Here is a 16080-nt window from a genome sequence, read left to right on the forward strand (position 1 = left end):
CAATTAATGGGCACAGAATAACACTAGAGCTGAGGCCAGCTCCTCAGTTGGTGAAAATCAGCACAGCTCCATTGATCCGCTGGAGTGATGCTGAAGTTGTTATCACCTAGAACTACTGATGAAAAACACCACACAGGAGCACAAACCATTTTACAAAGGAGGTCAGAATCATTACCCTCATTGTACAGATGGGGGAATTGAGGCACAGAGCAGAGCAGTGACTGGCCCAGGGTCACCCTGCAGAAGCAGGAATAGGGGCCCCAGCCCAGTGCTCTGTCCATTAAGCCACACTGCCTCCATACTGATTTACACCAGCGAAGCACTGGATGCTGGTCGTCTTGTGGTACTTCCACCATCCAGGAACTGAAATGCCCTAATCTTGCGTTGTGTCATGCCCCTAGGTGCATTTTCAAAGCATTAAAGAAGCTCCCAAGAGAATAATCACCTGGGTGGGATTTTCAGCCATACTCAGTGCTGGCCTAACTCCACTTCCAGTGAAGTCAATGGTAAAACTCCCATTGATGTCAACGATAGCAGAGTTAGGATCATGCTGAAAGTAATTCCAGATCAGAGCAGCCAATAAGATTCCCTGAATCCAGTGGCTGGCCATAATGCCCTGTCTTCATGTATGTGAGAGGCTGACAGAATGCTGTTTAACTCTCTAGTGGCTAAATCCCAACAAGACTAAAGGACCTCCTGCTGCTACTAGCTGAGGGAGATCTTTTTGCTTAGTGGCTTATGTCTCTGAAGCTCAAGAACCAGGATTCTATGCCTAGCTCCAAAGGTTTGTGTGTGATCTATGTAATAAATGTGTGTATCTGCAGAACATGAATTCCTCACACACATCCCCGATGGATGGGAGCCAAACCATTTGAAATGTAACATTCTAATAACTCAACAGTAGAAGCTGCAGGCGTGAGAGCAAAGGCGCAGATTGGGGCAATCTCCTTCCCAAAGCCAGGTGGTTTAGGAGATTCTTACATCACTGCTCAAGCTGACAGGGCAAGCTGGAGTCAGGGTTGACTCCAGCAACAGTTCAGTCTCACTGGAAATCTCCCCCATAAGCTCCATAAATACTGTGCAAGTGGGAAAAACTATGTGATTACCCTGAGACCTCACTTGGTCTAGTAAAATCCTTTATGGAGTGAGGAAACACAGTGATTTGGGCTGGAGCCAGGCACTGTTGTTTGGTATACAAAAAAGGGTTTCTATGGATTCTATGAATAGGTCATGGTAATTATACACTAGGTTGTGAGATGTGAATCTCTCCGGAGAGCTCCTTGGTTTGTGCTTCTATTACCTTTACAGACAATGACACTTACCTTCTCTCAGCAACTAATCATTTAAAAACCTAAGGAAAATGGGGCCAGCTTTAGGATTTTGCCAGGGTGGTGGGAAGGAGGGTGGCTGGGAAGTGATCAGCAAGCGTATTTTTAGAAGCTCTATCCCTTACATTTGTCCTTTCTCTCCCTCATCCATCCAGTTAGAGTGAAATTGAGTCCAAAGACTTCACCTCACTGAAGTCCTTCTTTAACTCAGAGGTCTTAGGTGGGATTTAAACCCATAGGCTTTGTGGTAGCCGCTCTGTACAGGGGTGAATTTCACCCTTAAACAACAGCAGACTCTGTAGGCCCACGTAAAATTGCCTTTAAATGGGGGGCCACAAGGGAGCCCAGGGAAGCACAGTGTAAGTTTGAGCAGCCTCGAGGCTGCTCTGACTTACACCTGGGCCAGGCAAGCCCTGCAATAGCCCCAGAATACTGGTTATGCAGCAGGGTGTTAAAGCAACCTGTGACACCCCCTCCTTGCTGCAAGTACCAGGACAGGATAACCGAGAATCAGGCCGCAAAGAAAGTGAACCAAAAGCAAAGCAAATTAAACAACCCAACCCCAACAACTTCTGGCATTTGTCATGCAGAAAAGCCTGGTTACAGAAGTGAGTTATAATGATGCCAACTGCTTGGGGTGATGAACAGTTTATATGTTGCAGCATTGCCAACTCTTGCAATATTTGGTGTCTTTCTTAAAGCCCCAACACCTGGAGTCAGGTGATCGCACCAGAATCTCAGCTTTCCTCCTTCCCCCTTCCCGCTAATAAAAAGAAGTATGGGTGAAATCCTGGTCCCCTTTAAATCAAGGGCAGCCTAAAGTTTCTAGCCTTAATGGCTGCAGAGAAAAGTTGGGAAATGCCACCTCTAAAGGCTCAAAACCCAGAGGGCAAAAATATATCCCTCACATTGCTAATTTTTAAACCCATCTCATAATTGTCATCACCTGGTCTGGCTTGTGACATTTCAACATTTAGGGTTGGCAAGCCTGATGAGGCAAGATTCATCCTTTACTACACTGATCAGTACTTCCAAATGAATTAAATCCAGTCCAATGATGGGGGGAGGGAGGAGGAAGAGGGAGGAAATTCTCAGCTTTTAAGAAGACTACTTTAAAAAACAAGTTAACCTGGAAAGCTCTTATTGGGCCTGATGCCGGAAGTGCTGGGGTCAGTCTTACGGTCTATGTTGTGCCCGACAGACCAGATGCTCAAGGTGGTCCCTGTGATAGAGAAAGCTGACTTTAACACCACCTTTGACATTAATAAAGCTATCAGAATCATTACCCTCATTGTACAGATGGGGGAATTGAGGCACAGAGCAGAGCAGTGACTGGCCCAGGGTTACCCTGCAGAAGCAGGAATAGGGGCCCCAGCCCAGTGCTCTGTCCATTAAGCCACACTGCCTCCATACTGATTTACAGGTTGAGAAAAGAGTGTCTGTACATCTGGTGCTTAGATTATCCACAAATACAAAGTTTGTTTTTAAAGTTATAAGATACAGATAGTGCATAATCAGCAGTAACCCAAATTTAGGTGAGTAAATTTAAGAATACTGTTTAGATATTAGCATCCAAGTAGTCAGGTACGTCGCTCATGAAACGGTATAAAGAGAGTTGGTTGTGGAAAGCACATATATCAATGAGTGGAGGGTGGGTAATTGAGTATATAATAAATAATCTCAGTAATAATATAATAAATATAAATAATATAATAAATAATCTCAGTAATTGAGAACGAGGGTGGGTTGTCCATTTAGAAACATTCTGCACTGCATTGTAAGCCCAGGGATGCAGGGTTAGAGACGCCCTGTTTCCAAGCCTGTGTTGAGCAACCAGGTTGCATTGCAAACCCCGGTTCACAATTGCTGGAGCCGGGCCTCCTAGCCGTGCTAACGTGTCCATCCTGCAGGGCCCAGACCTTCTGACTCAGGCCAGTGGCTGGAGCTGAATCCACACTGGTCTGGACCAGGGCCACAGGGCGACTTGGGCTCTGACCCCCAGCAGGCTCCTAGGACCCGGGTCCTGAGCGCTTGCTGACCCGAGTGGGCCTGATTTGTGTGCGGAGGGGGCTTGGGTTCCAACCTAAGCCCGGGTCAGGCTTGGCCTGCAGCGTGGCCACCCCAGGGCCCACAGGGCGGCGCTCGGCTGCCGCGGCCCCCGCCCCCTGACTGCAAGGGGGGGCAGCCCTCAGGCGGGACCGAACTCCCGGAGGCGGAGCCCGCCGGGCTCCCCGCCTCCGCCCCATTGGCCAGGGCCGCCCGGCGTCACCGCTTCCGGCCCCGCCCCCGCGGGCAGCTGTGCCAGACCTGGCTGCAAAGTTTCCTCGCCCGCCGCGACTTGTCCTGTCCCGTCCCGTGCGTGCGAGCGGAGCCCGCGGGCGCGACTCCTCCTGCGGCGGCCTCCGCCCCTTGCCCCCGGGGATTACAGCAGGAGCGGCCCCGGGGCCGTCTGTGGCGTGGGCGCTGGCCCGGGGGAGGCATGGTCTGATCCGGAGCCCGGGCGCCGCTTTGGGTCCGTTGCAGCCGCAGCAGGCGGTGCCCGCGATGGCGCGCCAGGTGTGAGGGAGGCGCGAGAAGAGGTAAGGCCCCCTCCCCGCCCCCCCCAGGTCCTTGCATGGGTCCGCTCCTGTGTCTCTTTCTCCTCCGCCCCCCTACATTCCGCCCCAGCCATGGGTTTTCCGTTCATGTGTCATTATTCAAAGTTGTGGTGTTATTTCCCCCCCCCCCTCCCCACGCACGCACCTAAACACACACCTACGCACACTTGGATTGCCGGCCTGCGGCGTGGCTGTGTCCCCTGGGAGGGAACTGGCTGCACGAATAATGAAAAGCAGCGGCTGCTGGAAGGCCTGGGGCGCATTCGGGAGCACTCGGGGCGCTTGTTCGGTCCCGAGCCGCGGTGACCCTGACGATGAGAAGTGCATCTCCGCGTGTTCTGCGGGGCAGGGCTGTTAAACTTCTGGAGCTCTGCGGAGCCTTTCAGGTGGGCGCCTCTGATGGAGGCAGGGCGCAGTTCTCCATCCACCGAAGTTTCCCACCCCTCCTTTCTTCCAAGAGCGGCGTAGGGTTTGGTGATGAGATGTTGCTTTAATTTTTCCAGTCTTGCTAGTGAGATCACTGTATATTTTCCCCTATAAGTAACTTAATTTTTTTTTTAATCTGTTCGATCTATCTGAAAAGTTGTGTGGAATCTGCAAAGCGCTGCTAAGACTGTCAGAGGTCTGGGGGGAGTGGAGAAAGGCACAGAAATGCCCATGTAAAATTGCGTTCTCTTTCTGTATACAAGCCTGGCTGGTCTGATCTCTTTGTTGCAGGGACCCTATCTTTGTTTTGTGTTTTGTACAGCGCCTAGCACTATGGGATCCTGATCCATAACTGATCTTTCCCTGTTTGGAGACGTCGAAAATAGGATTCTAGGTCACCACAGAACTGTATCATGTTCGTGGGGGTGGAGGGGCAGAAGGAGAGGCCCCGAGATAGAACAGCTGCTTCTGCTGGGCTGAGAGTATAGTTGGATAGGTTAACAATATTGCTAGGTGATCTGATGAAGTGAGCTGTAGCTCACGAAAGCTTATGCTCTAATAAATTGGTTAGTCTCTAAGGTGCCACAAGTACTCCTTTTCTTGATCCATAACTGGGGCTTCTAGGCTCTACTGAAATAGGAATAATAATTCATGAGCCATAGGCCAAATTAATCTATTTTAGGCAACAACAGGATTGTTAGAGGAATGTATGCAATCATTGGGCCAAATGCAACCCCAGTGTAACTCTATTACCCTTTGCAGTCATTTGGTCCCTGATGATTTATCATAATAAGTGTACAAGTCCCTTTGTAAAGCATGCGAGCAGGCAGGGCTCCCTGCTCCAAACACCTGTTAATGTAAAGGTCTGATTCCTCAAGTCCAATGTGTGTGTGTAAAGTCCATTGACATCAGAGAGCATTCCCCATGCAGAGGGCTTGCAGAGTCTGACAAGTTCAGTGCAGCTACAGTTCAGCCACAGAAGAAGCTCTGAGGTATAGTCAATGAGAGGGGTCAGTGGAGGAGGATTTGCGGCAGGCGTGGGTTTGAAGGAGGGATTTGTAGGAAGACAGGCTATTTGGCACAAGGGAAACTGTTCCAAGTGTGGGGGTGTGGCTTGAGCGAAAGTCATTGCAAGCGAGTAGAGCTGGGAAATATGACATGGGTTTCCCTCTCCACCCAGTTATATTTGAGCAGATTACAGCACAGAATCACTGTAGAATCATGAGTTGTGCCATGTTACAACATACAGGTTGATGTTGCAGGAGAGTTTATTTTGCTAGCACCAAACTTGAGACAGACTGGGCTGGACTGAGAGACGATGTGTGAGGGGCTAGAAGTTCATGCCAATACGTAGGTGTGAGTCTGAGGAAATATAAATTGGTGTATTATGTAAATAGAATAAGGTGTATATCTCACCAGCTAGATAAACCTCTGAATTTGTCCCACCTTCACTGAGTTTTCTGATGAGGTCCTCTTCCTCCTTATGTTTTAAAAGGGATCATTATCTGGTGTTATTTTGCACATAGACCTGACCCTAGTTCATTGCAAGTCAGAGATTGCCTGCAGGAGGAGTTTTGCCTGAGTAAGGACAGAAAGCCAAATGCTCCCTTCCCCTTTTGCAAGTGCAGAGCAGAGGATGTGGCTGAGGATTGCGGAGCTGTGCAGTCCTAGAAGGAAGCAGGGTCCTGGAAGTATTGTAGAGGAACAAGACTTGGCCTCCGGCAGAGTTCCTAGGGTCTGTGAAGATTTTGGGTGATCCAAGGTTTTTTTCCTGGGTTAACCCACCTGCCTGGTCCATGGAGGACAAGGAGTAGTATCCTGGCTGAATGGGTGGTAACTTGCTGAGTTTCCAGTCCCCTATACACAGCTTGCCACAGCTCTAGGCGGGAGCTTAGTTTAGGCAAAGAGAAGCGTAGAACTGATGCCTAAGAACGTTTCTGCATTCTCAAGTTCTGCAGGAGTTGAACTCCTCTGCAGCTTTGCAGATGCTTAGCTGTATTCATAAGGAATTTAGGGCTGAGGCGCTGTGTTATCCAGACCCCTGGATTTTATACTGGTTTCAGGTCTGCCCTGAGCCATTTGCAGAACTGGAGTTCATCTGTACAGTACTGCACAGTCTATTGCATTTACAGAGGCTTGATCACTTCTGAAAGAACCTCTGTTGGTGCTAGAATGCATGGTTGGGTTGGCCAGTCTGTTAGGTTGTGGATTTAAAGGCTCTTTTATATGTTTCATCTCTAAAATGGTTTCAGTGCCTTTAGGTTTTTCCATGCGACTTAGTTTCCCATTCGAAACCCACAGCCACACTGTGTAAACATCCTAATAGGAGGGCTTGGTTTTTTTCTTTCCCTTTAAGGCAGTGAGAGGAGGTGCATCCTCCCATACAGACACAGCCTGGAACCTGGACTGGGGGGACTGCCAGCCGGGCAAGTGGGTCTACTTTGCTAGTAGCCAGTAGATTAGGGTAAAGCCTAAGGAATGTGCTGCCTCCTCTATCCCGTCCAAAGTGCTCATGTTGTCTGCTGCTGACGGGCATTATTGTGTTGTTTGACAGGCTTGAAATAAGTCCTGAATCTGCACTCAAAGCTTGCCCCCCACCCCAAGGCAATGAGGTATGAAGGGTTATTCTACCTATCTGGGCCTCCCCAGGACTCTGCGTGCTGACTCTGGGGACACAGAGAAGAGACAGACTCACCCCTCCTTCCTACTCCTGTGCGGGTTAGCAGGACGCAGGGACCAGGCAGGAAGGGGTTAAGGGCTTTGAGTTCCAGTTGACTTGCCCCTCCACCCACGACACACCCTAGGTTCTTAACTCTTTACTGACCAGTGCTTGAAACCTGCTGCAAACCCCAGAAGGGGTGGGGTTTTAAAGCCACTCTTCTCCAGTGACTTCAGCAGCCTCTTGCCACCTCTGGGTGGGGGGGTTTCAAAGTGGGACCAGGATTTGGGTGTAATGTTGTCAAGCCTCGGTGTGAGTATACTCGGTCCAAGTATCTCAGTGTCTTTTTTCCCCCCACCTACCTCCCAGATACCTATTAAATTACAAACTTAGAACAAAAAAAAATGTACAGAATGTCTGCTGTGTACCACACAGATGGAAAAATCATTTATGTAAGGATGAAGAGTGGAAAATATGGAATTCAGCTTGGATACTTTTTATTTCTCTCTGAGACCTCAAACACTATTCAGGCTTCCCAGAAAACTATACATGACCTACTTATCCTGAGTCTAGCGGTGTATGGATTTACTGTGAACCTCTGCTTTTTTTTTGTTTAAAGCAGCACAAGATGAAATGACTAATCCTGCTGTCTTTGTGAATCCCTTAAGGAAAGCATCAAAGGAATAATATGGCTTGCAGCTGTAAGGCCTGAGTTACACGTTGTGGCCGAGCAGTTAGTTGGCTACAGGACTTCACACCTGCTGCTCAGCAGTGCTTGCCAGCCAAGCTTGTGTTTCTTTTGTTGCAATCATCTGTATTGAACAAGTGTCGGTTTTCAGAGCTCTCCACATGGCTTAAGTGCTGCCATAAAAAATAAGATGGCGGAAAGCTCTGTGTTCCTGCCGCTCACCCCCGCACGACTTGACAGATATTTGAGCCTGCACCTAGTATTACATACTGTAAAGAGATCGGGATGGTGAGCCAATGGGATTGTCAGACTGGCTGACCTTTACTAAGGGGCTGTATAAGGAGTGGGAGTGGGGACGCCTGGGTTCTCGTCTTGAGTGTGCCATTTAGTGACAGCTCTTCTGTGGCTTAGTTTCCCTCTCTTTAAAATGGTAATGGTGATACTTAGCACAGGGTGCTGCGAGGCTCAGCTAGAGAAAGTTGCAAAACGCTCTGAGATCCTTGGATGAAAGTCCCCATAGGAGTGCAAAATATTCTCTGTCCTGTAGAGTAAAATCTCTTCTATTTGTGGTCTGAGACAGTGCCCATGAGTGTGGAATCAGTGTGGCTTCTAGTGATGCCTAAAGCATTCTGACTGACTAAGTTGTATATAGAAAAGGAGTACTTGTGGCACCTTAGAGACTAACCAATTTATTAGAGCATAAGCTTTCGTGAGCTACAGCTCACTTCATCAGATGCATATCGTGGAAACTGCAGCAGACCTGATGAATGCATCTGATGAAGTGAGCTGTAGCTCACGAAAGCTTATGCTCTAATAAATTGGTTAGTCTCTAAGGTGCCACAAGTACTCCTTTTCTTTTTGCGAATACAGACTAACACGGCTGTTACTCTGAAATCTGTAAGTTGTATATGTGGTTCAGTCTCCATTCCTTTCCCTAGAAGGGAAAAGAAGATTCCTCTTCTGTTTGGGAGGGCAGTTGTCTGTGTTTGTTTGGGTGGTTTTTTTTTAATCTCTGCCTGCTCCTGTGGCTCTCTTAAAGTCTAACATTGCGATTGGATAACAGTGTGATGTTAATAATGCTCAACCACCAAATCACTGTGATCCCACTCTGACCTTTAGTAATAATACAAGGACTTTAACTGGTTAAGACCTTTTAAATCGGTACCCAGGGCTGCTTCTGTTGGAGTCGGTGACAAAGTGCTGATTGCAGAAGTGCAGTCACCCTAGAGACTGGAGGGGCAGGGAGGCTGGCAGGAGTGCAAATGCTTGAGCTTTGTAAGAGCAATACGAGACATCAGTTGGATAGTGAGCAGTTGGTGGGGGACGTATGCTCCCCACTCCCCATTAGCTGCATCTATGGCTCACTGATTTCAGTGGGAGTAGGATTGGACCCTAGGAATGCAGCATGCAAATTGTCACATTTTATTATAAGGTTGGCCGAGCTGTGCCTGATGTCGCTCAGTGAGTTCCTTTCCTGGGGGAATACAGACAATCCTCATTGATACACACGGCTTGTTACTCGCAGGGCCAGCTGGGTGAACAGCTCCTTGTGCAAGGAGTCCCACTGAAGTCAACGGCAGTACTGGTGTGAGGAATTGCCCTGCTGTTGAGGGAAGGGCTTCACCATCTGGCCTTAAAACTTCCCACTGGCTCATCTTCCCCAGCAGCCGCGGTGGCAGGATCACAGATGCAGACAAGATGCTGGTGGCGGCTGGCATTTTAAGCACCATCTCACCTCGACCTGCTCTAAAAATGCTGGACGACGTGGTGTCGGGAGCCCGGTGTACAGTAGCACTACTGCTGTGGTACCACTAAAACAGAGACTGCAGCAGTAGGAAAACTTGGGGCAAAAAACAGTCTGACCTCCTTGTCCAGTTCTTACTCAGCAAATCGCCCTGGAGCAGTCCGGACGGAGCAAGGATTCCACACTGGGGCTGTCGTAGTTAGAATGAGGAGAAGTTTGTCAGTTGAATTTAAGCCCTCCCATTCTACATGCTGTGGACTGGGGAGATAGAGGTAGCCCAAGGAGGAGAAGCAGTGGCAGTGAGGAAGGAGGGTGGAGCTGAGCTGGGAGTTTGGCTCAGTGCCCCACGCAGCTGCCCAGGCTAGGTTCAACTGGTAGCGTGTGCAGAGGGTAGTGAAAAAGGACCTGATTCTGGAAAGGGTGGGGCCACATATGGTATTAAGCAGGCATGACACCCAGTAATAAGTGTATGCAGGATCAGGCCCTACGAAGGGATGGACAAATCTGCCCAGCCCCGGGAGGGGATTGGAGGCCAAATGATTCTGTCCAGGGGCAGGCAGCCTGGAGTGTTTTATAGCTATTGGGGCATGGAAGTTGCACCTTTAAAATAAGGAAAGAGGGGAGGTGTCCATGGACTAGGCAATGTAGCTAGTAGTGTGAGATTTTCTAGTTGTTAGGAAAGGGGCATCTTATGATCCTGGACCTACCTGCTCTGGGAAAGGGGTCAGTGCTTTGACAAGTCCTCTTACAAACCTCACAGAACCCAGCACTGATGAAATGTGCTAGCCTGACGGTGGCAGAGAGGGAAGCCTCTGGAGTATCCAGAGACCAATAGGTCTAGGATGGGTAGCAGCTGTGCAAGCTTTCCCCACGGTGACCCTTACCCCTGCCCTGGAGGGACTGTTGTGTGAAGGTGAGTTGAGGTGCCACATCCCAGCCTTTGTACTTGGACCCTTGCTAGCACTCTTAGCTACTAGTTAGTCCCAGTTGGGGTAGGTCTGTTGGGGCCACTTGTTCACTGGGAGATTTGTTGAGACCTACCAGACTCATCATAGTACATGTAAGCTACTGAATAGTGAGTTGTTTTGATATTGCTGTGTGTGTTGGTTACACAGTGCAAGAGTAGTGCATGGCACTTGGCACACCATGGGTCAGCTACTCAGATGGTGTAAATCATTATAGCTCCTTTGATTTACACCACGACTTACACTGAGGATCTGAATCCAGACAGATTCCCTGCCCTAAGCAGCTTACAATGGAAGTTAGGACTAGAACAACCATGGGAGATGATAATGCAGAGATGTGACTGTCCTGGCTTTCAGAGGTGCTACCTCTCCTCTTACCCCCCACTTGGTCTCTGAGTACACTGCAGGGGGCTAGTTTTTGATCTGTTAAAGTCCAATGAATTGAGGCCTGGTTACCTCCAAGATCATCTCTTGTGATCAGCAGAGGTGCTTGAGCTAACAGCCTTCTTTAAAAGAGAAAAGGTTGCTTGCTAGAAGAGAGTTCTTGATTCTGGAACTTGCCCTGATAACCTTTAGGGCATGCTACAAAGTCTTATTTTTCACCACTGCCCCCCGCACAGCCTCTCTGCAGGGGATGAGCTGGATGATACAGGTTGGCCAAATTGGAGATAGTGCCAATAAGCCTCCAAATCTGGGAACGTGCCACTCTGAGTGGTTTTTGCGGGCTGCTTAGATTGAACACAAACCATAGATGAGACACAGAGTCCTTGGGGAAAGGCCCATTGAATAAATCAATGCACAGATAGATAGTTGCCATTGTGCATGACCCAGATTCTGTCTTTGCATTTGCATGGTTCCCATGGACTTGCTGAATGTGCCCAGCCCTTTCTGTTTTATATTGTACGGGTTCCTATACCATGCTCATCAGTGTATATCTGAGTGCCTTCCAGCCGTGTAATGAGCCACGTGAGTAACATCTGTCCCGTGTTTGGTCTCTCCCCCACTGCCCAGGGGGAGAAGTACGTGCAGAGGTGTGTCTTGTTTTTCAGTTTTTAAATCTGTTTGCCAGGACGGAATGGAGTCTCCTAGCCAACCAGAGATGGTAGGGAGCGTTGCCTACACTTTTGTGGGAGCCCACGCCCCAACACACATGCCTCCAAAGGCAGCGTCTGTGGCAAATTTCCAGAGAGCTCAGCAGTGGGGACTGGCAGAAGCCCGCCCTTCTAAGCTGTGTCACTGAACATCCCCTCAACTTCCCCTCCCCTCTTTGGCCAGATTCAGGTGTGTCGTTGGTAGGCTATGAAGGAGTCCTCTTCTGCAGCCCCTCTCATTCAGAGATGGGAAGAGGGAAGACTTCATGCAAAGACGGACTGACCCCTGAGGGGCACAGGCAAAACGTCTGCGTATCTCTGCTGTTTATCTCTAGTTTGAGTCTGGGAAGCATCAGTAGATGGAATCTAGTTCTTTCTAAGCCCACGGTGTGGGAAGCTTATGGCCATTTGCCGCAACATTGCGGGGCTTGACAAATTTATGAGATCTTTGCTAGTCAGAAGAATAAATCTGCTAGCCAGGGACTGATTAAACAATAGTGTGTGAGTCGGGGGGCCACCGGTGAGGTTCATAGGTCGTGCCCTGTTGAGAGGCCCGTTTCACCAACAGCAGCTGATGGGAAGGTGCTGAGATTCCTACAAGGCTGATGCCTCTGGTCTCTGCTTTTGAATCAGGTTCAGGCTAGCAGGAGTCTGGTAACGTGGAGCCATACTCCGGCTTGTGGAATAGGATATGGTATTGTCTCTTTCCTTCTCCTCCTCCCCATCCTTAGCCTCCCCTCGGCTGCTACGGAAGGTGATGTTTGGGTCTGGACTGGGTATGGACTTGGGTTTTGTGCTCAGCTTTGAGGGTAAATCAAGGCTAACGTTCAGGTCTGGCTATCCGGGTGAGGCTTGAACCAGCACCAGGAAATGACACTGCTCCCTGTTTAGGATCTATCCTGGAGCCAGAACTGATGGGGCAGGAATGGATCTGGGATGCTAGGGTATTTGGGCCAAAATTCTGTTTTTGTTTCTAAACAGATGGTCCAATTTGCTTTTTTAAAAATAAAATGTAGAGAATCCATGTGTGTGTGTGTGTGTGTGTGTGTGTGTGTGAAAAGTCAGTTGCTTACCTGGCATTACCAAAGCAAGGAGATGTTGCTTCCCCTGACTCATGAAATGCACTGTAGGCTCTTCTAAGAATGGGTGAGCTCATTATTTTGGCTTGGACTTGGCATCTGGTTTCCTTGGCAATCTTGGTGGGCGGGGAGAGGGGAGACTTCTAGGGAGGATGGGGCTGCAGGAATGGATTTCCAAAGTTGTTTCTTTGCATGAGTGTTGTAAAATCTTGGACTTGGCTAGGGTAAAACACAGAAGGTTTTGTGCATCACTAACTTTATGGAAAGGCTTGTAGATTTCAGATCTCTAGATTTCTTAGGGTTTGTCTACATTTAAAATACTACAGCAGCACCCCTGTAGTGTTTCAGTGTAGACACTACCTATGCCGATGAGGAGAGAGTCTCTCTTGTTGACATAGGTAATCCACCTCCCCGCGAGGTGGTAGTTAAGTTGAGAGAAGAACTCTTCCATTGACCTTGTGCTGCCTACACAGAGAGTTAGGTGAAAAATCCACACCCCAAAGAGATATAGCTCTACCAATGTAAATTCCTAGTGTAGACCAGTGTGTCTTATTTATTGACGCTGTGTCTTACTCGGCAGGGGGCTAATACTAGATAACATGATGGAACTGGATCCCGTATGTTCCAAACAGTTGTTGTGATTTAGGCAATTAATTGAAGAAAGGTAGAGAAGCAATTTTTATTTCTTTATTTAGAAAATCTACCAATCGCAGATCATGCGGAAACAGCAAATAAAATCCCAGCAGTATGGATTCAAATAAAATGTTTGCTGAAATATGAGATGGCTGGTTTTAGCAGATTGTAAGAAGAAGCTGTATCAACACACAGTATGGGAGACTAGCAAAAGGATTTAGTTTATTTTCTGCAGTGTTGGGTTAGTACATTGCTCAGTTCCTTCTCTGTGAGTATATAAGGCCTGATTTTCTTTAGTATAAATCAAAAGTGACACCACTGCAGTCAGGCAAGTTAAACTGGAGTAAGACTAGCATGAGAGGAGAATCAAGGCTATAATATTTGCATGATATTCTGGACTGTGAAGAGTCCCAAAATTCTTTATGAACCTTACAAACTGGATTCTCTTCAGCAGCCAGCGGACTGCAGCTACCTCTGGAGTGGAAGATCAGCTGGTTAACAGAGCCTAGCAACACATCTTAGGGCTGGAAGTGAGGCTAAAATAGGGAAAGAAGAAGTTAAAAATTACTTAGACAAGTTAGAGGTCTTTGTCATCAGGGCCTGATGAAATACATCCTACTCGAGGAACTGATTGAGGAGGTATCTGAGCCATTAGTGATCCTCTTTGAAAAGTTGTGGAAGATGGGAGAGATTCCAGAGGACTGGAAAAGGGCAAATGTAGTGCCCAGCTATAAAAAGGGAAATAAGGACAACCCAGGGAATTACAGACCAGTCATCTTAACTTTCTTAATCTGGAAAGATAATGGAGCGAATAATTAAGCAATCTATTTGTAAACATCTAGAAAATAAGTCAGCATGGATTTCTCAAGAACAAATCATGTCAAACCAACCTAGTAGCTTTCTTTGACAGGTAACAAGCCTTATGGGTTGGGGAGGGGGGAGGAGGAGGAAGTGGTAGATATGGTATATCTTGACTTTAATAAGTCTTCTGATACTGTCTCGCATGACCTTCTCATAAACAAACTAGGGAAATGCAACCTAGACGGAGCTACTATAAGGTGCATGCATAGGTGGTTGGAAAACTGTTCCCAGAGGGTAGTTATCAGTGGTTCACAGTCAAGCTGGAAGGGCATATTGAGCAGGGTCCTGCAGAGATCAGTTCTGGGTCCGGTTCTGTTCAATATCTTCATCAATGATTTAGATAATGGCATAGAGAGTAAGCTGATAAAATTTGCGGATGATACCGAGCCGGGAGGGGTTGCAAATGCTTTGGAAGACAGGATTAAAGCTCAAAATGATCTGGACAAACTGGAGAAGTGGTCTGAAGAAAACAAGATGAAATTCGATAAGGACAAATGCAAAGTACTCCGCTTAGGAAGGAACAATCAGTTAAGACAAAATGGGAAATGGCTGTCTAGGAAGGAGTGCTGTAGAAGGGGATCGGGGGGGGGGGGCATAGTGAATCGCAAACTAAATATGAGTCAAGTGTAAAACCATTGTTTTTTAAAAAAAAAAAAAAAAAAAGCAAACCTAATTCTTGGATGTATTAGCAGGAGTGTTGTAAGCATAGGCGCCAACTCCTGAGCACCCACGGGAAAAAAATGGTGTGTGCTAAGCACCCACCAGCAGCCCCCCTATCAGTGCCTCCTACCCGCTGGTGGCCCCACCGATCAGCGTCTTCACCCTCTCTCCCAGCGCCTCTCCTGGCTGCAGATCAGCTGAGCCACAGTGTGCAGTAGGTGCTGGGGGAGGGGAGAGGATGAGAAGAGGCTGGGCAGAGTGGGGATGGGAAGAGGTGGGGTGGGAGCTTGGAGGAAGGGGTGGGAGCAGGGCAGGGCCTGAGGTGGAGCCAGAGGGGGAGCACTCCCTGGCACATTAGAAAGTCGGCACCTATGGTTGTAAGCAAGACACGAGAAATAATTCTTCCACTCTACTCTGTGCTGATTAGGTCTCAGCTGGAGTATTGTGTCCAGTTCTGGGCGCCACATTTCAGGAAAGATGTGGACAAATTGGAGAAAGTCCAGAGAAGAGCAACAAAAATGATTAGAAGTCTAGAAAGCATGATTGAAAAAATTGTTTGTTTAGTTTGGAAAAGAGAAGACTGAGCAGGGACATATCAGTTTTCAAGTACATAAAAGGTTGTTATGAGGAGGGAGAGAAATTATTCTCCTTAACCTCAGAGGATAGGGTAAGAAGCAATGGGCTTAACTTGCAGCAAGGGTGGTTTAGGTTGGACATTAGGAAAAACTTCCTGTCAGGGTGGTTAAGCACTGGAATAAATTGCCTAGGGAGGTTGTGGAATCTCCATCACTGGAGATTTTTAAGAGCAGTTTAGATAAATGCCTGTCCGGGATGTTCAAGGCTAGGTAATATTTAGTCGTGCCGGGGAGCGGACTAGATGACCTCTCAAGGTCCCTTCCAGTCCTATGATTATGAAGATGTCTTCCCAGGGGCAATTCTAGGTAGATAGAGTGCAACTGGGATATATCCAGACCATTGGGTTTAGTGCTCCTGTCTCTTGCTGGAGATTGAAAAATGGTGGCAGCATTTAAACCATGCTTGAGGTAGGACTTGTAAAGATCCATGTATGTTAGTGTTTGATGCCAGGTAGTGTTACTAATCAGCATTGATGGAAATCTTCTTCTGTGCATGTATTCTGCTAGCCCTTTGTCTGTGGCTAAACATCCCAGGTATGACTGGTAGAAACATGCCCAATGTGTTGGTGAAACTCTGGCTCTCTACTGAGTACAGGAGATCCTTTGTGGAACAGCAGAAACACAGCAAGGTAACTGGCCAACCAGCAGGCAAGGAGTTAACAGTGAACAATGTTACTGAACAGGTTTATATTTACTTCCTTGTGATCCTAAAGA

At 47.9% G+C, this 16080-nt stretch overlaps 1 protein-coding gene across 4 annotated transcripts in view; it reads left to right on the plus strand.

The window, feature by feature from the left end:
* Window positions 1-3640: 3640 nt before the first annotated feature.
* LOC140907834 (mitogen-activated protein kinase kinase kinase 3) overlaps window positions 3641-16080 on the plus strand; it is a 121858-nt gene continuing 109418 nt past the window's right edge. For all 4 annotated transcript variants that reach the window (XM_073334711.2, XM_073334714.2, XM_073334720.2 and 1 more), the window contains exon 1: window positions 3641-3907. The gene's annotated coding sequence lies outside the window, so the exon portion shown is untranslated. The remainder of the gene's footprint in view (window positions 3908-16080) is intronic.

The sequence above is a fragment of the Lepidochelys kempii genome, chromosome 2, assembly GCF_965140285.1.
Source record: "Lepidochelys kempii isolate rLepKem1 chromosome 2, rLepKem1.hap1, whole genome shotgun sequence".
NCBI lineage: Eukaryota > Metazoa > Chordata > Testudines > Cheloniidae > Lepidochelys > Lepidochelys kempii.